This window comes from Triticum urartu, chromosome 2A, assembly GCF_056163025.1.
Source record: "Triticum urartu cultivar PI428250 chromosome 2A, HENAU_Tu73, whole genome shotgun sequence".
Lineage (NCBI taxonomy): Eukaryota > Viridiplantae > Streptophyta > Magnoliopsida > Poales > Poaceae > Triticum > Triticum urartu.
In genome coordinates, this window is record NC_141874.1 from 463,780,089 (window position 1) to 463,805,436 (window position 25,348).

Here is a 25,348-nt window from a genome sequence, read left to right on the forward strand (position 1 = left end):
TCGTACACTACACAACATCTCTCTGTAGGAGTAGGTCGATCTGTCGCTCTCTCTAACACACACATGCTGTTAAACACACACACGCGCACATGCACACATGCACGCACCTTGGTCCCGTTGCACCTTCTAACGTGACTTATTACACCTAGACGGAGGGAGTAGTAAGTATACGAGATACGGTGGCACACTGACTTAAGTCGAATACAAGTGCCCAAAATTTGTGTGCATGTTATAATAAGGATTCACTTAAAATAGTACGTGAGCGAACAGAGGGATCAATTGGACAGTGTTCCCGAGCAATAGCGAGATGTGTGAGGTAAGAAACACCGCTGGCTCTTTTAATTTTTCTTATTAATTTGTTTGTTTCACCCTCTGACTGGTGGGACCCAATGTACTACGTGGAGAGAGGTAAGGTGACTAAGGCTGCATTATTTCTGCACCATTATGGATAGTCTTACCACCAAAGCCACATGACACGATTATGATTGAAATCCCAATGACTCCCACACACACACAAAAACACGGCATGCTTGTCACACAAATGCAGGAATGTATAAAAGGTTATTTCCCTCTCGTTGAACATAACGGGAGGGTTGTGTAGCTGGTTAGCGTTGCTCTCTTCACACTCTCTCGCCCTCTCCCGTTGGAGCCTCGGCGCTTGTAGTTGCTCTCTTCACACTCTCTCGCCCTCTCCCGTTGGAGCCTCGGCGCTTGTAGTTGCTCTCTTCACACTCTCTCGCCATCTCCCATTGGAGCCTCGGCGCTTGTAGTTGCTCTCTTCACACTCTCTCGCCCTCTCCAGATCTAAACAAGACTTCGTTGGCCTCTCTCTCCCCTCACTGCTGCTCAAAGAGCCGGCAGGATCCGTCCACCGGGAAGGGAAGGAGGCTTAACGCCGTCGTCATCAGCGAGGGACTACCGGCGCAGCTGTTCACTTTCCACCCAGCGGCGGCGCGAGAGGGCCTCCGACCCCTTCTTCTTCGTCGTCGTCCCGTCGCCCACTGAACCACGCCCCAAGAACCTTAAGGTATAATTTACTTACTCCGCATGCATTGCTCTTGCTGCATGTATACCATGAATCTAGGACGTGGTTCAAAGAGGAAAGGAGTGGGGGAAAGTAGTGGGAAAAGTTGTATATAGCATGAATCTAGGACGTGGTTCAAAGAGGAAATGAAGGGGGAAGTTGTATAGCATGAATCTAGGACGTGGTTCAAAGAAGAAAGGAATGGGGGAAAGTAGTGGGGAAAGTTGTATCGCATAAATCTAGGACGTGGTTCAAAGAGGAAAGGAAGGGGCGAAAGTGCTAGTTCAAAAAGGAAAGGAATGGACAAGGCTGTAGAGTTTGAGCGGGACTAGATTTGCTGCGCTCACATAGGGAAAGGTGTCTAAAGATAACAAAACTGGGACCAACACAAATATGCTCCTTGGTTGTTTGTTCTTTGTTGCAGCAGACTGTGCATGACCACAGTACATCGGTAGATGCACATGGTGCTGGTGCGTCCACTGTCCCGTGCAACTCATTAGCTGTTGTTAATCTAAGGCCCTGTTTGGTTAAAAACTCCCTAGTCCCTACCTGCTTGGTTCCAGGGACTAAACATGGACTAGAGGTTATTAAATGACATGCTAAAAGACCATGTTACCCCTAGTAATGAACTAATAGAGACAAGATGCGATGCGTGGAAGGGGCAACTGTTGGAAAAAGTTCCAAAAAGACTCCCTCGGGGTCTTCTTTCTTTAGTCCCAAAAGCCCACTTTTAGTCCCTAAAAGTCCCTCCTGTTTGGTTTAGATGGGACTGACACGGAGTTTTTTAGTCCCTACACCAAAATGTCCCTATAAACAAACACCCTCTAATAATGCCGCTGGAAAATTGATGCAATGCCACAGTTAAAAGCAAATTACATGTTTAACGAATTTTATTGTTAATATAATCTCTATGTTAATATTAATCAATGCCACCGTTTGAGAAATGCTACTGTCTTGCTTTCTTTCCCATTTAGATAAGGTAGATGCTTCTTTTTGTTGGCTTCTGTGTCATCCACCGTTATTGACCACTAATTGTTTCCTTTGCACCTCTGTGTAAACAGGGTTATCTACTTCACCTAGTTGCCATTGTGACCTTTTGTTGCACTGCACAAAACACTTTTGTTTTAGGAGTGTTTTGTGTAGTTCAACCAAAATGTCACACCGACAACGTTACTTGATTGCTTGGTCTTAGTGGAACTGCACAAGAGGAGATCTTACTTCCTATCCGTTAAGGCGAATTTGGTTCAGATCTTCTTCTTGTGAGTTGTTTGAATTCCGCATCATGAGAGGTCAGTACTAGCCTTCTTTCACATGATTCTGCAGTGTGCTTTCATATGTTGTGCTACTTGTATGATAATGTTGCTTGATTTTAGTAAACTGCACAAATGGAGGCAAGACTTCCAATCTGTATGTGCACCGTAATATCCCATTAAGGTGAGATAAGGATATTTCACAACTGCTGGCCTGTATTTTGCCACTTTCATCAGAAAATTAAGTTTAGTACTATACTTGTGATCCCTAATTGACATGCCAAATCTTACATTAAAGGCGAAGCTTGTCTGTTATTGAACCAAGTGATGAAGGGGAAGAACAAGCGGAAGAAAAACAAAAATCAACTCCCAGTGCTGTAATGAAGCACTGGAACTGTGATGACACAAGTAATGATATAGTTTTGCATCTTAATTTATTGCTATGGCTGGAACGAGCAATTGTTTTGCCACTGATTTGATGCCACTCTTAATGTAATATGTAATTATCTCTACTTGTGCAAACAGGGATCTTCTTTGAAGATACCATATATTTTAGTGGAACTGCACAAGAAGATGTTGGAAACATTAAACTAATCGAGGAGTATATAGAAAGCATGGCCACCTCCGTAGATAGCAACAGATGGTTCCGGAGAAGTGCTTCATCTGTATGCTCTACACAATAAGCCTCCTGACAAAGGTTGGTACTCGCCAACTGATTTCATCCATATGATTGAGCTTTGTCATCTCTATTGGTGTTGTGCTACTGTTTAGATACTGTCATGAAAAAGTGGTATTGTCCTTGAGAAGTGCTTCATCTGTGTTGTTCTAAATATTTCCTTTCCTTTTTTTCGAGCAAACAGGGATGCTAGCATTTAGTAGTCCTCTTGTCTTTGCACAACAGGATCATCTTCCTCTGAAGAAGAATATGGAGTACGTGAAGTGACTAGTTCCGATTATGGCAGGATGAAGAAGCCATGTCTATCTTCTCATCAGAAGGAGCAGTTGAAGGATGGTTACATTACTCCCCACAAGACCAAACTAACTTCAGCTCAGAAGGACTGACAAATCTCCATTTTTTTGCTGTGATGCGTGAGTACAATGTTGTTCTAGGATTCTTTCTGGTGAGTTCCATTTTTCTAAAAGTGTGATCTACATGGACCATGTATGTGCCTGTTGAAACTGTCAATTCATAGTACAGTTTGCTTTATACTAATCACTTTTTTGTATTTGTGCAAACAGGGGTGCTCAGCTTGATTTCAATGGGAACTGCACAAAATGTTCAAGAATACATCGAATCATTCATTTCCACCACAAGAAAGGAGGTGCCGATAAGTTCAAGGCGTTGCAACATATAAGGGCGAAATCATACAAGCTACGCGCGAATTTGGTTGATTTTGGTGGAACTGCACAAAAAGAACAGCTGGTTTATTTAGCACGAGGTGCCATGTCAATGTCCGAACTGATGGCAAACCCTGCTCATTCCACAATCGTAGGCATTTGATATTTTGGAATGGGACAAGCTTGTCAAATTTTGCTCACTGGTTTTAGCAAGACATGCGTTTGATATTTTCGAATGGGACGCCCTTTGCTGTCAGCAGCGTCGATCAATTTTTTCTTTATTCTTTAGTTGTGAAGTAAATATTGCCTCCAACATGTGAGTCGCTGAGATGCATAATCATCGATTGTTTTGAATGTTCTCTACTGCCAGGCCTGTGTGTTTGATTGCAATGTACAGAAACGCTAAAAAGCTGCTCAAACTCTTTGTAATCCTTCTGTTCCTTTTTACTTCGCACATTGTGAAAGTGCATACTTTTTGTATAAGATTGGTCAAAGTAGAGATACTTTGACTGCAGACAAAACTTGTATGCAGACTAGAAAGGACCAGAGGGAGTACATGTGAAACTGCTGCAAACGAGGTGATCACCCTGGGAATAATGCTAGTACGTATTGTTTTGCATGTTCATCCAATGCCAGTGATACAGGAATTCGAACTAATCAAAATAAATTCATTCATACACGATCGGATTTCATATAAATATGCCGGATTTCATTACATTTCATACATTCTTCAACTAAAAAGGGGTGCGCTGGAGGTATAATTAATTAACCGAAGCTACCCACCGGTGTCCCGCTGAGCCAAACAGAAGCTTCAGTGACTTAACTACAGGTGCAGTTGCGTAACTGACATGTGGCCTGTTGGGCCCACGTGTCAGTCAGCCAATTGCATCAGCAATTAAGTAGAAGCAGTGTTCTTCTCCAGTGCAGCTCTCCGACTCCACGTCACCGCCAAGAAGCTAACCGGCCGTCAATGGTCAACCTGCCTAGCTTGGCTTCAACCGGAGGGTAGCAGCGGTGGCCTTACTTGGACCCGAGCGGCGGCGACCTACCATGTTCTACTCTTCCTCGTTTTCTGTGTGGCGCGGCCTCATTGGCACCGGGGCGGGGCCTCGGCGGAGCTGGCGATGTCCTCTGTCTCGTTGCCGGTGGGCGACGCCTCAGCGGAGCGGTGGAAATCCTCCCCCATGTTGCCGGCAAGGTGGGGCCTCGGCTGAGCCGGCGATGTTCTCGGCCTCGTTGTTGGCGGGGCGGGGCCTCGGCGGAGCCGGCGGTGTCCTCTGCCTCGTTGTTGGTGCCGCGGGGCCTCGGCGGAGCAGGGCCTCGTCGACGCCAGCGGAGCGGGGACTTGTCGGAGCCGGCATTGTCCTCTGCCTTATCCTCGGTCTCGCCAAACAGCGCCTCGCCCGCTTCATCGCCCTCTTTGCTAGCCTCTTTGTAGGCGGCCGTAGCCTCCGCCACCTGCATGCGGTACCGCCAGCGCTCGAGGCGGCCCTTGCGGGTGGAGCGGTACGAGTCAAGCAGCGCCTCCTGCTCCGCCCGCTCCGCGGTGATCTGCTCCTCCGCCTGCAGGTGCTCCTGGAGGAGATGGTGGTTGTAGACGGCGTCGGCCTGCGTCTCCCGGAACTGCTCCTCACGCATCTACCTCACCCTATCCATATATTGGGCACGGGCCTCGCCGATGGTCATGGTGCAATGCACCAGCGAGGATGGTGCGGAGGAGGGGGTTGGCGCCGGATCGTCGACTACCATGTTCTCCATTGGGATGTCGTCGTCCTCCGGCTGCCTGCCGGCCAGCCAGTCGGCAACAATGGCTGCCATCTCCTTGTGGTCCATCGTCCGCCCGTCCCAAAGAGCACTGGAGCGCGAGGAAGCCATGGTGGGCAGTAGTGGTGTGGACAGGAGAAAGGGAACGAATGCGGATGACTGCGGCTATGGCCGGCGCAACAGTTTATATAGCAATGGTGGGCAGGCGGAGGGACGAACGTGTGGCGCCGGAGTAGCCGCCTCGGCAACCGTGTATCATTAATGTGGGCGGTAGATGGATGGACGGACAGCACTTGTGTCGTTTGAAGGCGGAGCAATTGCCTGCACCGGGAAGCGGGGCGGGCGGCGTTGACTGTTTCCGGCGGAAAGCACGCGCGGGCGAGGAGATTACTTTACTTGGAGAGGATGACAATGGGGACCCACCAGGTCCATAGCCTCACGTACGCAAGTGCCTCCTTATTATATATATAATTTATTTTGCTTCTTCCTGGTTTCCTGACATCACGGTCCCACACCATTGTCAACCTATGTAGTAGTCAATTAACGAGAGAATTGCACAAGAAGTGGCCGACAGCTGGGACCAAACAGCTCGAGTAGTATTTGTGTTTTTGAGGTGTGAGCACTGCAGAGTTTTTCGATGTTTAGCCCAGATATTATTTTTTTCTCCTCTGAACAACAACGAAAACATCGCTGCAGGTATTAACTGGGCGGGTTGTGAACCGTCTAGCCCAGGCCAGATATCCAGCCCAGATATTAATTTTTTTCAAGCTAAAAATGGCTAGCCCAGCTATACTTTTTTAGGAATACCCAGACAAGGTCAAGTTGTTATTCTCCGCCCCGCTGGGCTGCAAATCTTTTCTAGGAGGGATGCATTATGCTTAACAAGAAAATGAGCTTTAAGAAATAATAAATGGGATGTAATTATAAAAACTGGGCAGTAACTATAAAAAATGCACCAAACACGTGATTACTTTATAAAATACTATTTTTGGATATTGGAAATTTTAATTTCATTCATTGTTGCGAGCGCAATGTTTCGTTGGATTTTTACGTAATATAAATTTATATTGAAATTGTATTTAATCTGACTAGAAATTTCGGGATAAAAATATTTCGGATCCCATCAAAATGTGGGAAATTTTATTGAATTCTGTTTTGAATGGTTGGTTGAAATGGGTTGTACTTTTAACAAACTGTAAATGGGCTGTAGTAAATTCCATTAGAATTCAAAAATGGGCTACACATTCTTACAAATCTCAAATGGGCTATAAGTTCTCTGCCACACACTTCTGGCCTTACTAAGTTGACGCGTCCCCTAAAAAAACAGAGTTGACGCATATGCAAGGCTTTGTCAACTTATAGTCAACACACGGTTCTAGCAGCAGTGGCCGTTGGATGTCCATCCAATGGATGTCGTGCTTCTTCTTCAATCTCGGATATTCTAGCTTCACCCGCCCAAAAAATGATTCCTCCCCCTGACATCTGGGGCGCACCATTTCGAAAGCTGACCTGTGGGCCTACTAAGTTGACGTACCAAGGGCTTTGTCAACTTAGTCAATATAAACGATTCTAGCTGCAGTGACCGTACGATGTCCATCCAACGGCCGTCGTGCTTCTTCAACCTCGGGTCTTCTTGCTCCAGCCGCCCAAAGCAGCTCCGGTCGTGTCGCCTGCTCCTGCCTCCCATGGCCGGCTGTGCTGCCGCGGAGGCCTCACCGCCCCCTACTACTCCCACCACTGGCCAGGCCATCCCTCCACTCACCCACACACCCTGTTATTCTACAGCGACGACAGCGCAGCCGAACCAGTGAACCCTCGTACTCCTCTCCGCGTGTGCATCCACTGTCGCGTCTTTCCCGGCTCCGCGTCGTCCCCTTCCTAGGCCTCACCGCCATCCACCGCCCTGGTGCTCTCGGTGCGGCGTGGTCAACGTGGTTGACGGTGTCCTGGACTAGGGGGTACTCACCACGTCATCTCCTGATCTGTTAGATTGGGCCGAGGACCCCCATGGTCGTATACTCATGGGCCAGTTCGGATAGCTGCCGCATACATGGAAGATTCCACAAGACTTGGCGATCAAGACAAGGACTCCTCCCCACCGGTGTATTCGGCTAGGACTCTTGTTATCCTAGGCCTCTGGTGCATTATATAAACCGAGGCCAGGCTAGTCGATAGACAATATACAACATACAATCATACCATAGGCTAGCTTCTAGGGTTTAGCCTCTTCAATCTCGTGGTAGATCAACTTTTGTAATACTCATATCATCAAGAATAAATCAAGCAGGACGTAGGGATTTACCTCCATCAAGAGGGCCCGAACCTGGGTAAAACATCGTGTTCCCTGCCTCCTGTTACCATCCGCCTTAGACGCACAGTTCGGGACCCCCTACCCGAGATCCGCCGGTTTTGACACCGACATTGGTGCTTTCATTGAGGGTTCCGCTGTGTGATCGGCAAAAGGATCGATGGCTCGTCTGTAGGTCAACTGCGATGCCGACATCTTCATAGCCGGCTCGACTGGTCACCTTGGCTCGACCGAGGACCGTGCTCCATCTCTGATCGTCATGTTCGGACGAGGGCCTTCATCAACATCAACTCCGATCTCTATCAAGATCATGGAGGAATTATCCATGGAGCTCGGGGGCTCAACGTCAACATTGCCCTCGGGCGACCGTGCTGTTTTTTCGAACAGCAAACTTATATCCGTTGTCACCACCTCTTAGAGCATCGCTTCGATGATCCCTTTGGTGGAATTGTGCGGAATTGAGTCTACAACAGCCATGCAAAATTTCATCGATTTCCGATGGAGGAATCTCCGACAATCTACGATATATCGGGGCCCTGTCAAATCTGGACGGGAATCTGGACGAGTTTAGGGTGTGGTCTCCAGAGCCTAGCTTGGAGGTCCTTTGGAAGATCCAACCGTTCATCTACTGTGGAATTCCCATATCTACCACCCCTTCAAATTTCAGCTCAATCCGACGATTCAAACTCCGGGAACCTTCCGATGAGTGGATCAATTTTCGGATCCGTTTTCTGCGCGAATACGGATCCGACCCGAATTCATGTTTCTTTATAAACATGACATTGGACAACCTTTTTAGAGGAATTATCTTCTAGGGTATTGTGCGTTGTTTTTAAACATGCGCCCGTAAATTTTTAAGCCCCCCCTGAGGTCGCCATCATCATGCTGGTGTCAAACCAGTCCAGCGATATTGCTCCAAGACTGCCGACCTGCGCTAGACACGTCGTCACTTTATTGAGCCGAGCTCAACTTCTTCGGATCATCATCTCAGCAAGCCGAACAAGAGTCCGGCATCGCGAAGGATAAATCATCACCAATATCGCCGCCCCACTGATTACACGAAGCAGGCATACCAGCATCGCCGCACGGTCACTTCATCAAGCCGGCATCGACCACGTCACGACCTACATGGGCAAGGCCGCACTATTGCTTCTTCAAGCTGGTGTCCATCATGCTGACCTACTTCGACTCATTGGCTGACATCGAGGCTTCGACATCTCAGCTGGACCGGGGGCTTTGCCATCTCTTCATCAACCTACTCCGGAGACTTCGGCATCACTAGTCGACCAGCTCCGTCATGATAGCTGGACCGAGGGCTCTGCCTCGGCGAGCCAACCTTGGACAGCATCACCATACCGTTGCTTTATCGCCCATCAGGCAATGGGTGTGCGGATCGAGTCCCAATTTTCGGAATCACCTTTCTTCGGATTGCTACAACAAATAAACCAGGTGCTATTAATCCTAACAATTTTTGCTTGTTGGGTTTATTTTTCTTAAGGAATTATTACTCCGGTTTGTTCCATCATCTGTACACAGGTCTATCAAATGGCGGCCACATTAAAACCGGTCGCGTGGTGGTTCGGTCAGTTTCCGTACATTGTTCGGCGAACGCCGCATCCGGAGCCCGGACCGCCCTGCAAATTCAGGCTTTGTCACGCCTTCACTGCGTCACGCCGACGCCCTGCATCGACATTGACTTCGGCGCCAGGCATATTTCTTTTATTACTCACTTTGCATAAATTATTTATTATGCAATGATTTTTTAATTATTATTATTACTATTATCTCTGGTTTGCACTTATTTTTGTGCACAGGAAAATGATCCGGGGACTTCGTCATCACTCTGCCGGTCTGCATTGACCGTGCTATGTCACCACTTCGGCGTGTCGAGCTCTCCGCTCCGCCACCTCGGGACCGGCTTGGGGGATGGAACCTTGTCCCGCATCAAGCTCGGACCATGTCATCAATGCCGAACACATTAACCAGCTAAGTCGCTTTCATGCTCAAAGTTTTAATTTTTAACTTGTGTTCGATTCGACCTAGCATTATACTTTTTTGGAAAAAAGTGGCTTGTTAAAAAATTTCCTTGTCCAAACTTTGATTGTGACAGAAAAATTCAAATACCCTATTTACTTGGGGGCTCCCTTGATGGAGCTTTTCCTCTTGCATATGATTATACTTGTACGGCTTCGTTCCTTGTTCGTGTATTACGCCACAATATGCACCATGTTGACCTAAGCGATTCGCAAGCTGGGTTGCCTGGCTCCTGTGCTTACCCCTACGTTCCCGATTGTTCGGCTAGGGAGTAAAGGGAGCACCTCTGCGATTGTCACGACCGAATCCTCCGAGCTCTGACCTCAGATTGGGTGAAGCCGAAAGCTAGCACTCTTATTGTTTTCAATCATGGTCGGCACACAAAGGAACTCATGAGTACAAAAAATCTATTGCACAAGTCTCATAGTAATAATGAGCACCGGAGAAAGGTATCGGTGGGGGTACTATTTTCTTCGAAGATGCTTCTTACACTTCGTCTGTAATATAGCATAAGTTCCCTGAGCGCGCTTTGTCTGTTACAGCCTTATGGCCCGGTTGCCTGGTTATCGGAAACACTGTCGATATTCTCGACAGGTGGAGTACATAACACTTTTCGGTCCTTGACTGAAGAGGGAGAAGCCGACGGTCGGTTAAGACGCGTTTAAAGTTCGGTTGAACAAAGATATGATATAAGTACTTCGGTACATACAATCATTATACATAAAATCTTTTACCCAAGTCACTTGGGGGCTCTTAATATTTATATGAGCTATTTTATAGTAAATGTGTTTTCTTCTTGGTCGTTGCAAAGTCTTTTTCTATCGCTCCTTTTTCGACGTGAGTGTGTGGTCAATAGCCAGATAACCCATTTTCTCTCTAGTGACTGCTCGAGTTTAGTTTGCTAAACTGGTCTAACGAGAAGCACTCCGCCTTCGGGATAGGAGGCTGCAGCCGTAGGCTGACCCGCTTGAAGTCTTGAGATCGGATGTGCAATGTTAAAGCACGACAGAAGCACTCTTTTTTTCTAAGACCAATTTTCGGATTGGCACCGAACACTTGATCTTGTTCGGACGTCAAGTTTTTACTGACATTTTTTGGTTTTCCAAGCTTATGGCACTTTTAAACTATTTGTGTGTTTTCAGCACAAGTCTCGCAGTGCAATGCCGGACACCTTTATAGATTCGGCAAAAATATTCTCAGATATTGCTATATATGCATCGGTTTCGAATTGTGTCTTCGGTCAATAGTTGGGTTGCCCGGCTCCTGCACTTGCTTCCTATGTTCCGCTTTGTTCGGCTAGGCATGCAAAGCGAGAACCACTGCGATTGTGCTTCCAGCTCACACGGTTAAGCACCTCAGTGGAGAAAGCCGAAAACTGACTGTCACAATAAGCGTAAACTGGTCAGCGATCCGATGACTGTGTTAAATGACGGGCCACTCATAACAATGGCCGAAGTGTTTACGACTTGACCTCGACTGTCGCCGAACACTACCGGGGGCTATTAACTGGCCTCCCAAACTAAATCCTCGATATTTTGCTCTTACATTAGAGCTGAGGTTTCATGATCATGCTTAGCATGACAACCCAAAGAAAGGAACCGATAGCGGGACTATTTTCTCTGGAAGACATTTCTTATGTTAAACAGTAATATAACATATCTCTCTACCTTTGTTTATAAAACCATATGGCCAGATTGCCTTGTTTGTCGTAAATCTTTGCCCTCATAAAGGCTTTATAAAGCATGACAAACACTCCTCGGCTACTAGCCGAGGAGGTGGAAGCCGATGGTCGGTCAACAAAGTTTGTACAATGCGGATCTGAGCATTAATGATGTAAAGTACTTGGATACATAGAGTCATTACACATAATTTGTGATTTTACTATGGATATCGATCCTTAATTCGGCCACCCGTGCCCACATTAAGGCTCGGGGCCTACTGGGCTTCGGGCTTATTATTTACAAATATTAAAGGGGTACATCGATCCCCTGATCTGGTGTTGCCACCCGACCAGTGTCTCGGGGGCTACTGCATTGCATGTCCAATGCAGAAAATTTTATGTGCATTATAGTTTCCGAGGAGATTTTGATCCTCATGTTGGTCGGCCGCACCCAACCTGAGTCTCGAGGACTGGCACGCCGCTTTTAGTGTCCCAAAGTATTCTACCGAGCTAGGACTTGATCCTCAGACCGATTTTGCAAATTAACCTGAGTCTCAGTGGCTACTGGGATCAGCGGTCTTATGTCATCCTTCAGGTGCATCTCGGGTTTTAGACTGATACACACCTTGAGGGCTACTGACTATATATCTCGGCAGAGAATAAAATTGCACCAATCAAAAATATTGACAAAAATCGGCCCACATTCGAGGTGGTGCACCACCTCGGAAGCAGTCCGATATAAAGCTCGGGCGCTAGTGGCTGGCTCCATAGAGGGCATTTCCGGCATTAAGCTTGGCTAAACTCCTTCAACTTTTTTGTACCAAGATGATCTATGACATCTTGGATATAGTCCGGTGTTGGAGCTTGGACACAGTCCGGCGTTGGAGCTCGGATACATTTTGGCGTTGGAGCTTGGACACGGTCCGGCGTTGGAGCTCGGATATATTTCGGCTTTAGAGCTCGGAAGCAGTCCGGCATTGGTGCTCGGCTACAAAAGATACCTCGAATGCAGTCCGGCGTTAGAGCTCGGACGCAAGAGGACGCTGCCGCCTGGGAACAACTTCAAACCCGAGGTATCGCGTAAAAATAACAAGGCAATGATAAAGGCTAGAAACTTAAAGGGGCTCCTCGGATACCCGACGTATAAACTTGTCGAATGCATTTCGGCGATCTTCAAGATTGAAGATGAGAAGATTTGTTGAACCAGTTTTCAAGACCGACAACCGAAGATGAAGAATAGTTCGGAAGAATCGAGGAGCGTCCCTAACTTGAAGACCGGTTCAGTGGGCTACTGACGGTGTCCTAGACTAGGGGGTACTCACCACGTCATCTCCCGATCTGTTAGATTGAGCCGAGGACCCCCATGGCCGTATACTCATGGGCCAGTTCGGACAGCTGCCGCATACATGGAAGATTCCACAAGACTTGGCGATCAAGACAAGGACTCCTCCCCACCGGCGTATTCGGCTAGGACTCTTGTTATCCTAGGCCTCTGGTGCATTATATAAACCGAGGCCAGGCTAGTCGATAGACAATATACAACATACAATCATACCATAGGCTAGCTTCTAGGGTTTAGCCTCTTCGATCTCGTGGTAGATCAACTTTTGTAATACTCATATCATCAAGAATAAATCAAGCAGGACGTAGGGTTTTACCTCCATCAAGAGGGCCCGAACCTGGGTAAAACATCGTGTTCCCTGCCTCCTATTACCATCCGCCTTAGATGCACAGTTCGGGACCCCCTACCCGAGATCCGCCGGTTTTGACACCGACAGTGGTCAAGGAACGACTTCCATCGGACGTGGACTGTACGTGGAGAGGCTGACAGCTGGGTCCACGACAGCCGCAAGGAAGTGCCTCCTTATTACACGCAAAATAATTATTCCTCCACCTGACAGCGGGGACCCACAGGACGGGCCACTGTATTTCATGAAAAAAATGATTCGCCCCCTGACTGTTGGGACCCATGAGCTACATCTTCGCACGCAAGGAAGTGCGTCCGAAAAAAAAACAATTCACCCCCTGACTGCTGGGACCCACCAGCTACATCTTCGCACGCAAGGAAGTGCGTCCGAAAAAAACGATTCGCCCCCCGATTGCTGGGACCCACCAGCTACACCTTCGCACGCAAGGAAGTGCGTCCGGGCAAAAAAATGATTCGCCCCCTGACTGCTGGGACCCAGCAGCTACACCTTCGCACGCAAGGAAGTGCGTCCGGGTAAAAAAAACAAAACGATTCGCCCCCCTGACTGCTGGGACCCACCAGCTACATCTTCGCAGGCAAGGAAGTGCCTGACAGTCGGGACCCACCTGGTCGAAGCGTATGTAGCATTGTCATTCTGGTCGCGAACGTGTACGTACATACTGGTCGATGTAGAGGCGCGCACGTGTTGTAGTAGAGGCGCGCACATGTCGTAGTAGAGGCGCGCATGTAGCATGTACACGTACGGACATCGGCCAGGGTGCAAGAAAGAAAATACGACCACGTATGTGTACATACAGGCATGGTCTCGAACGCCTACTCGCGCATACGTACGGCCAGGGCTCGTGTACATGGCTGGGTCGGAACGGAGAAACAGCGTCGTCGTCATGTTCATGGGGAGGCAAGAGAATGCGTCGTGTTCATGGGGAGGCAACGGAATGCATCGTGTTCATTGGGAGGCAACAGAACGCGTGGGAGCCAACCGGCTGGATCGAAACGGAATGTGTGGTCATGTTTATCAGGAGGGCTTGGACAGGACGGGCGATGGAAACGAGGCCTGGCATACCGTAGAATGGAGGAAACGGACCTCCTGCGGTCGAAACGGGGGTCCTGTTGATCGGGAGGGGTGTGGCGTACCGCAAAATGGAGGAAACAGACCTCCTACGGTCAAAACGGGGGTCCTGTTGATCGGGATGGGTGTGGCGTACCGCAAAACGGATGAAACGGACCTCCTACGGTCGAAACAGGGGGTCATGTTGATTGGGAGGGGTGTGGCGTACCGCAAAACGGACGAAATGGACCTCCTACGGTCGAAACGGGGGGTCATGTTGATTGGGAGGGGTGTGGTGTACCGCAAAACGGACGAAACGGACCTCCTACGATCGAAACGGGGGTCCTGTTCATCGAGAGGGGTGTGGCGTACCGCAAAAACGGGACTCCACGCGATATTGTTCATCTCCACCGTCGACCTCCTCCAGCCTCCACGGGCTCCTGTTCATCCAGCCTCCACCGCGCACTACTCCACAGGCTACTGTTCAACCACCCCTCCACCGTCTACTGTTCATCCAGCCCTCCACACCACGGGGTCCTGTTCAACCACCCCTCCACGGGCACCCCTCCACCGTCTACTGTTCATCCAGCCCTCCACACCACGGGGTCCTGTTCATCCAGAGGCAACACCACTGCTCACTGTTCATCCAACCCCCCCCTCCCCCGCAACGCTCACTGTTCATCCCAGAGGCAGCATCGATCGGCTTCAGTTAGCAGCAGTAGCGAAGGAATCGCTCGATCGGGTTTAGTTAACAGCCATCGATCGATCGCTCGGGTTCAGTAACGCGTAGCCTGCAGTGCAATCGCTCGGGTTCGGTTAGAGCCCAACGCCTCGCTCGGGTTTAGTTAGAGCCAACGCCTCGCACACACGCACGTACGTGTACGAGAGAAACGCGCATCGCTCGGCCCCCGACCTCCCACCGTAACCGGGAACTCCCCGAAATTTTCCTCGCCCTCGCTTCTACCACGGTTTTTTCCGTCATGGACGGCCCAAAGAATGTCATGCAGCTGTGTCTCCGGCCCACCTAGGACGAACAACCCATTTTGTGTCATGATTTTTTGTCATAGAAGTAGGAGCCCACCACATCTATGATGATACCGGGTTTTGTCACAATTATCGTCATAGAAGTGTCATATGTATGACAGGAAAAAAATTCGTTCGGCCCAAAATGTCACGGATGTGTCTTTTTTTTGTAGTGGGTATTATATGTGGATGACATATTGTTGATCGGAAATGGTACTGAATTTCTGGATAGCATAAAAGGATACTTGAATAAGAATTTTTCAAAGAAAGACCTCGGTGAAGCTGCTTACACATTGAGCATCAAGATCTATAGAGATAGATCAAGACGCTTGATAAGTTTTTTCAATGAGTACATACCTTGACAAGATTTTGAAGTAGTTCAAAAAGGAACAGTCAAAGAAGGAGTTCTTGCCTGTGTTGCAAGGTGTGAAGTTGAGTAAAGACTCAAAACCCGACCACAGCAGAAAATAGAAAGAGAATGAAAAGTCATTCCCTATGCCTCAGTCATAGGTTCAATAAAGTATGCTATGCTGTGTACCAGTCCTATTGTATACCTTAGCATGATTCTGGCAAGGGAGTACAATAGTGATCTAGGAGTAGATCACTGGACAACGGTCAAAATTATCCTTAGAGGACTAAGGAAATATTTCTCGGTTATGGATGTGATAAAAGAGTTCATTGTAAAGAGTTACGTCGATGCAAGCTTTTTACGTCGATCTAGATGACTTTAAGTCTCATCTGGATACATATTGAAAGTGGGAGCAATTAGCTAGAGTAGCTCCGTGCAGAGCAATGTAGACATAGAATTTTGTGAAATACATATGGATCTGAATATTGTAGACCCGTAGACTAAACTTCTCTCACAAGCAAAACATGATCACTCTTTGGGTGTTAATCACATAGTGATGTGAACTAGATTATTGACTCTAGTAAACCCTTTGGGTATTAGTCACATGGAGATGTGAACTAATCACATAAAGATGTGACCTATTGATGTTAAATCACATGATGATGTGAACTAGACTATTGACTCTAGTGCAAGTGGGAGACTGAAGGAAATATGCCCTAGAGGCAATAATAAAGTTATTATTTATTTCCTTATATCATGATAAATGTCTATTATTCATGCTAGAATTGTATTAACCGGAAACTTAGTACATGTGTGATTACATAGACAAACTAAGTATCACTAGTATGCCTCTACTTGACTAGCTCGTTAATCAAAGATGGTTAAGTTTCCTAGCCATGGACAAGAGTTTTCATTTGATGAACGGGATCACATCATAATTAGAGAATGATGTGATAGACTTGACCCATCTGTTATCCTAGCACGATGATCGTTTAGTTTGTTGCTATTGCTTTCTCCATAACTTATACATGTTCCTATGACTATGAGATTATGCAACCCCCGGATACCGGAGGAACACTTAGTGTGCTATTGATACGTCTCCAACGTATCTATAATGTTTGATTGTTCCATGCTATTATATTATCAACCTTGGATGTTTTATATGCATTTATATGCTATTTTCTATGATTTTTGGGACTAACCTATTAACCTAGAGCCCAGTCCCAGTTTTTGTTTTTTCCTTGTTTTTGAGTATCGCAGAAAAGGAAAATCAAATGGAGTCCAATTGACCTGAAACTTCATGGAGATCATTTTTGGACAAGAACAAGCCCACGGAGTACCGGAGATGGGCCAAAAGAGTCCCGAGGCCACCACGAGGGTGGGAGGCGCGCCCCCTACCTCGTGGCCGCCTCGGGGACCCCCTGACTTCTTCCCGACTCCAACATCTCTTATATAACCCCAAACTTCCAGAAAGAAACCTAGATCGGGAGTTCCGCCGCCGCAAGCCTCTGTAGCCACCGAAAACCAATCTAGACCCATTTCGGCACCTTGCCGAAGGGGGGAATCCCTCTCCGGTGGCCATCTTCATCATCTCGGTGCTCTCCATGATGAGGAGGGAGTAGTTCTCCCTCAGGGCTGAGGGTATGTACCAGTAGCTATGTGTTTGATCTCTCTCTCTCTCCCTCGTGTTCTTGATTCTGCACGATCTTGATGTATCGTGAGCTTTGCTATTATAGTTGGATCTTATGATGTTTCTCCCCCTCTACTCTCTTGTAATGGATTGAGCTTTCCCTTTGAAGTTATCTTATTGGATTGAGTCTTTAAGGATTTGAGAACACTTGATGTATGTCTTGCATGTGCTTATCTGTGGTGACAATGGGATATCATGTGATCCACTTGATGTATGTTTCGGTGATCAACTTGTGAGTTCCGTGACCTCGTGAACTTATGCATAGGGGTTGGCACACATTTTTGTCTTGACTTTCCGGTAGAAACTTTGGGGCACTCTTTGAAGTTCTTTGTGTTGGTTGAATAGATGAATCTGAGATTGTGTGATGCATATCGTATAATCATACCCACAGATACTTGAGGTGGCATTGGAGTATCTAGGTGACATTAGGGTTTTGACTGATTTGTGTCTTAAGGTGTTATTCGAGTACGAACTCTATGATAGATTGAACGGAAAGAATAGCTTCGTGTTATTTTACTACGGACTCTTGAATAAATCGATCAGAAAGGATAACTTTGAGGTGGTTTCGTACCCTACAATAATCTCTTCGTTGTTCTCCGCTATTAGTGACTTTGGAGTGACTCTTTGTTGCATGTTGAGGGATATTTATATGATCCAGTTATTTTATTATTGTTGAGAGAACTTGCACTAGTGAAAGTATGAACCCTAGGCCTTGTTTCAACGCATTGCAATACCGTTTACACTCACTTTTATCATTAGTTACCTTGCTGTTTTTATATTTTCAGATTACAAAAACCTATATCTACCATCCATATTGCACTTGTATCACCATCTCTTCGCCGAATTAGTGCACCTATACAATTTACCATTGTATTGGGTGTGTTGGGGACACAAGTGACTCTTTGTTATTTGGTTGAAGGGTTGCTTGAGAGAGGCCATCTTCATCCTACGCCTCCCACGGATTGATAAACCTTAGGTCATCCACTTGAGGGAAATTTGCTACTGTCCTACAAACCTCTGCACTTGGAGGCCCAACAACGTCTACAAGAAGAAGGTTGGGTATTAGACATCAAGCTCTTTTGAAGCCATTCATCTTATCTCTGCAGCAGGAGATTCTTCACCGGACAAAAGCTACGGTGCTGGTAAGGTCGGGACCGTGGTCGTTCGTCTCCGCTTTGCCGGCCGATAAGATCACTGAGATTGACCAGCCAGTTGGCGCCATTGTCGGGGAGGTTAGTGCTTGAAGGTATATCTTTAGATCTTGCAATCGAATCTTTTTGTTTCTTGTTTTATCACTAGTTTAGTCTATAAAAGAAAATTACAAAAAAAATGGATTTGAGGGTACCTCATATGCTTCATCTTTTTACTATCTTTCATGAAAATAAGGATTCCGATAATTGTGCCAAAATGCTAGAAGAAGAATGCATTAAAATGTTTGGCACTAAATCTTTGAATGATGAGCATGATTGCAATGTTGTTAGTACAAACTCTTTGAGTATCCATAGTACTAATGATGATTGTACTAGTCATGATGAAAGTTTCTCTTATAAGCATGTCAATTTTTATGGAGTGCATAGAGTTTGCAAGTACACACCAAATAGGGAAGATAGATTTTGAAAGGCTAGACGTTTGTGCTGAAAATTTAAATTTTCCTAGCCATCCTTGTGAACTTTGCAATGAACGTGGTCATTTAAATATCCAATGCAAATTGTTTCATGATCGAATCGTGTCCAAAAATTGTGATGACCTGATTTCCCTTGCGCATCATAATGAACTTAGTTTGCTTCTGGGTTATGAAGAAATGAAATGTATAATTAAGGATATTCCAGAATTTTCCCTTGATACAGTTCTTGATTTTGATCTAGAGGAAATTTATATGTATTGTGCGGTGAATTGCATTGAAAATCCTTATATTGCCAATTACATAAAGTCAAGAAAAAAATTAGAAGATGAAGAGAATACTAATGAAAGGGAAGATATTTCCCAATATCCTCCTATTTTTTCTTATGATTAATCAGGTAACGGGGAAGAGCCTTCTATCCAACCAATCTCATTAATAAGGAGCTCTGGAAAGAGGGTTAAACCCACACATGATGCGAAAAAGCAAAAGAAAAGATGTAGAAGCAAAGGTAAAAAGGTATCCCTCCCAAATGATGTTTCTCCTATTACTCATTGTGATGATGATAATTGCTATACTATTGGTGCTATCCATACTATTAATGATGAGAGTGATTATGCTTATGATACGAAAAGGCCCAAGCTTGGGGATGCTGTGTTTGATGAGAATGACATGTTCGAGAATGTATTTGCTGCAATTAATGTTTATCCCAAGCTTGGGGAAGCTATGTTTAATGAATATGATATTTTTAGTCTCCCAAGTCTTGATGAGAAAATTTATTATGATGATAGCATGCCTCCTATTTATGATGGTTATATTGATGAAAGTGGGTTTGGAAGAGTGTCAACTTTAGGAAGTAATGATCCCACTATTTTAGAGGGTGTTGAATCTTATTGTGACAATTATGAAAGTGGATTTGGATAGGTCATGACTTTATTTATTAATGATTCCACTATTTTGAAAGAGGTTTCAATTGATTATGATGAGAACAAAGTTGCTACTTATGATGATTATTGTGATGACACTTATGCTATAAAAAGTAGTGATGATTATATTTATAAAACCTGTCATGATTATGATTACCCTTTTTCTAAACATTACTCTTTTAATGTGGAAACCATTTATAGTATTCGGGTTCCTTATGATACTCCCACTATTCCGAATAAGAAGAATTTTGCTTATGTGGAGAGTAATAAAATTCCTATGCTTATGGATCATGAAAAAAGAGCTTTATGTGATAGTTATATTTTTTAATTCATTCATGATTCCACTGAAAATTATTATGAGGGAGGAATATATGCTTGTAGGAATTGCAATAATATCAAGTTTCCTCTCTATGTGTTGAAAATCTTGAAGTTATGCTTGCTTTACCTTCCTATGCAAGTTGATTCTTGTTCCCATAAATTGTTTGCTCACAAAATCCCTATGCATAGGAAGTGGGTTAGATAAATGTTCTAGTCATATTCTTCATGATGCTCTCTTTATGTTTCAATTCTTATCCTTTATGTGAGCATCATTGAAATCATCATGCCTAGCTAGGGGCGTTAAACGATAGCGCTTGTTGGGAGGCAATCCAATTTTATTTTTGTTCTTTGCTTTTTGCTCCTGTTTAGTAATAAATAATCCATCTAGCCTCTGTTTAGATGTGGTTTTATGTTTTAATTAGTGTTTGTGCCAAGTAGAACCTTTGGAAAGACTTGGGTGAAGTCTTTGCGATCTTTCTGTAAAAAACAGAAACTTTTGTGCTCACGAGATTAGGTGCCATTTTTTAGTGGAGAGTGCTATTAATTTGATTATTTTTGCAGATGATTAATAGACAAATTCCTCACGTCCAAAAATTTATTTCAGAATTTTTGGAGTTCCAGAAGTATACATTTGATACAGATTACTACAGACTGTTCTGTTTTTGAAAGATTCTGTTTTCCATGTGTTGTTTGCTTATTTTGATGAATCTATAAGTAGTATCGGAGGGTATGAACCATAGAGAAGTTGGAATACAGTATATTACACCAATATTAATTTATAACGAGTTCACAACAGTACCCAAGTGGTGATTTATTTTCTTATACTAACGGAGCTTATGAGTTTTCTGTTAAGTTTTGTGTTGTGAAGTTTTCAAGTTTTGGGTAAAGATTCGATGGACCATGAAATAAGGAGTCGCAAGAGCCTAAGCTTGGGGATGCCCAAGGAACCCCAAGGTAATATTCAATGACAACCAAGAGCCTAAGCTTGGGGATGCCCCGGATGGCATCCCCACTTTCGTCTTCATTCACCGGTAACTTTACTTGGAGCTATATTTTTATTCACCACATGATATGTGTTTTGCTTGGAGCGTCATTTTATTTTCTTTTGCTTTGCTTGCTGTTTGAATAAAATACCAAGATCTGAAATTCTTAAATGTCAGAGAGTCTTCACATAGTTGCATAATTATTCGACTACTCATTGATCTTCAGCTATATCTTTTGGAGTAGTTTGTCGTTTGCTCTAGTGCTTCACTTATATCTTTTTAGATCATGGCGGTAGTTTTATTTTGAAGAAATTGTTGAACTCTCATGCTTCACTTATATTATTTTGAGAGTCTTTTAGAACAACATGGTAATTTGCTTGGGTTATGAATTTAGTCCTAATATGATGGGCATCCAAAAGGGATATAATAAAAACTTTCATACAAAGTGCATTGAATACTATGAGAAATTTGATTCCTTATGATTGTTTTGAGATATGAAGATGGTAATATTAGAGTCGTGCTAGTTGTGTAATTGTGAATTTGAGAAATACTTGTGTTCAGGTTTGCAGGTCCTGTAGCATGCACGCATGGTAACCGTTGTGTAACAAATTGGAAGCATGAGGTGTTTCTTTGATTGTCTTCCTTATGAGTGTCGGTCGGGGACGAGCGATGGTCTTTTCCTACCAATCTACCCCCTAGGAGCATGCGCGTAATGCTTGATTTTTGATGACTTGTAGATTTTTCAATAAGTATATGAGTTCTTTATGACTAATGTTGAGTCCATGGATTATACGCACTCTCACCCTTCCATCATTGCTAGCCTCTTCGGTACCGTGCATTGCCCTTTCTCACCTCGAGAGTTGGTGCAAACTTCGTCGGTGCATCCAAACCCCGTGATATGATACACTCTGTCACACATAAACCTCCTTATATCTTCCTCAAAACAGCCACCATACCTACCTATTATGGCATTTCCATAGCCATTCCGAGATATATTGCCATGTAACTTTCTACCGTTCCGTTTATTATGACACGTTTCATCATTTTCATATTTCCTTGCATGATCATGTAGTTGACATCGTATTTGTGGCAAATCCACCATGCATAATATTTCATACATGTCACTCTTGATTTATTTCCCATCCCGGTACACCGCCGGAGGCATTCATATAGAGTCATATTTTGTTCTAGTATCGAGTTGTAATCATTGAGTTGTAAATAAATAGAAGTGTGATGATCATCATTAATAGAGCATTGTCCCCCAAAAGGGGGGAAGGCCAAATAAAAAAAGAAAGGCCCAAAATGAAAAGAAAAAAAGAGAAATAAAAAGGGACAATGCTACTATCCTTTTTTCCACACTTGTGCTTCAAAGTATCACCATGATCTTTGTGATAGAGAGTCTCTTGTTTTGTCACTTTCATATACTAGTGGGAATTTTTCATTATAGAACTTGGCTTGTATATTCCAACAATGGGATTCCTCAAATGCCCTAGGTCTTCGTGAGCAAGCAAGTTGGATGCACACCCACTTAGTTTCTTTTGTTGAGCTTTCATACATTTATAGCTCTAGTGCATCCGTTGCATGGCAATCCCTACTCCTTGCATTGACATCAATTGTTGGGCATCTCCATAGCCCGTTGATTAGCCGCATCGATGTGAGACTTTCTCCCTTTTTGTCTTCTCCACACAACCCCCATCATCATATTCTATTCCATCCATAGTGCTATGTCCATGGCTCACGCTCATGTATTGCGTGAAAGTTGAAAAAGTTTGAGAATACTAAAGTATGAAACAATTGCTTGGCTTGTCATCGGGGTTGTGCATGATGGGAGCATTTTGTGTGACGAAAATGAAGCATAGCCAAACTATATGATTTTGTAGGGATGAGCTTTCTTTGGCCATGTTATTTTGAGAAGACATAATTGCTTAGTTAGTATGCTTGAAGTATTATTATTTTTATGTCAATATTAAACTTTTGTCTTGAATCTTTCGGATCTGAACATTCATGCCACAATAAAGAAAATTACATTGATAATTATGTTAGGTAGCATTCCACATCAAAAATTCTGTTTTTATTATTTACCTACTCGAGGACGAGCAGGAATTAAGCTTGGGGATGCTTGATACGTCTCCAACGTATCTATAATTTTTGATTGTTCCATGCTATTATATTATCAACCTTGGATGTTTTACATGCATTTATATGCTATTTTATATGATTTTTGGGACTAACCTATTAACCTAGAGCCCAGTGCCAGTTTCTGTTTTTTTTCCTTATTTTTGAGTATCGTAGAAAAGGAAAATCAAACGGAGTCCAATTGACCTGAAATTTCACGGATATCATTTTTGGACCAGAAGAAGCCCACGGAGTACCGGAGATGGGCCAGAAGAGTCCCGAGGCCACCACGAGGGTGGGGGGCGCGCCCCCTACCTCATGGCCGCCTCGGGGACCCCCTAACTTGTTCCCGACTCCAACATCTCTTATATAACCCCAAACTTCCAGAAAGAAACCTAGATCAGGAGTTCCGCCGCCGCAAGCCTCTATAGCCACCGAAAACTAATCTAGACCCGTTCCGGCACCCTGCCGGAGGGGGAATCCCTCCCCGGTGGCCATCTTCATCATCCCGGTGCTCTCCATGACGAGGAGGGAGTAGTTCTCCCTCGAGGCTGAGGGTATGTACCAGTAGCTATGTGTTTGATCTCTCTCTCTCTCTCTCATGTTCTTGATTCAGCACGATCTTGATGTATCGCGAGCTTTGCTATTATATTTTGGATCTTATGATGTTTCTCCCCCCTCTACTCTCTTGTAATGGATTGAGTTTTCCCTTTGAAGTTATCTTATCGGATTGAGTCTTTAAGGATTTGAGAACACTTAATGTATGTCTTGCATGTGCTTATCTGTGGTGACAATGGGATATCACGTGATCCACTTGATGTATGTTTTGGTGATCAACTTGCGAGTTCCGTGACCTTGTGAACTTATGCATAAGGGTTGGCACACGTTTTCGTCTTGACTCTCTGGTAGAAACTTTGGGGCACTCTTTGAGGTTCTTTGTGTTGGTTTAATAGATGAATCTAAGATTGTGTGATGCATATCGTATAATCATACCCACAGATACTTGAGGTGACATTGGAGTATCTAGGTGACATTAGGGTTTTGGTTGATTTGTGTTTTATGGTGTTATTCTAGTACGAACTCTATGATAGATTGAACGGAAAGAATAGCTTTGTGTTATTTTACTACAGACTCTTGAATAGATCGATCAGAAAGGATAACTTTGAGGTGGTTTCGTACCCTACAATAATCTCTTCATTGTTCTCCGCTATTAGTGACTTTGGAGTGACTCTTTGTTGCATATTGAGGGATAGTTATATGATCCAATTATGTTATTATTGTTGAGAGAACTTGCACTAGTGAAAGTATGAACCCTAGGCCTTATTTCAACGCATTAAAATACCGTTTACACTCACTTTTATCATTAGTTACCTTGTTGTTTTTATATTTTCAGATTACAAAAACCTATATCTACCATCTCTTCGTCGAACTAGTGCACCTATACAATTTACCATTGTATTGGGTGTGTTGGGGACACAATAGACTCTTTGTTATTTGGTTGCAGGGTTGCTTGAGAGAGACCATCTTCATCCTACGCCTCCCACGGATTGATAAACCTTAGGTCATCCACTTGAGGGAAATTTGCTACTGTCCTACAAACCTCTGCACTTGGAGGCCCAACAATGTCTACAAGAAGAAGGTTGTGTAGTAGACATCAGCCATCAAACGTCATAACATAACTGGGTGACTATAAAGATGCTCTACAGGTGTCTCTGATGGTGTTTGTTGAGTTGGCATAGATCGAGATTAGGATTTGTCACTCCGTGTATCGGAGAGGTATCTCTGGGCCCTCTCGGTAATGCACATCACTATAAGCCTTGCAAGCAATGTGACTAATGGGTTAGTTACGGGATGTTGCATTACGGAACAAGTAAACAGACTTCCCGGTAACGAGATTGAACTAGGTATTGAGATATCGATGATCGAATCTCGGGCAAGTAACATACTGATGACAAAGGGAACAACGTATGTTGTTATGCGGTTTGACCGATAAAGATCTTCGTAGAATATGTAGTAACCAATATGAGCATCCATGTTCTGCTATTGGTTATTGACCGAAGATGAGTCTCGGTCATGTCTACATAGTTCTCGAACCCGTAGGGTCCGCACGCTTAACGTTCGGTGACGATCGGTATTATGAGTTTATGTGTTTTGATGTACCGAAGGTAGTTCGGAGTCCCGGATGTGATCAC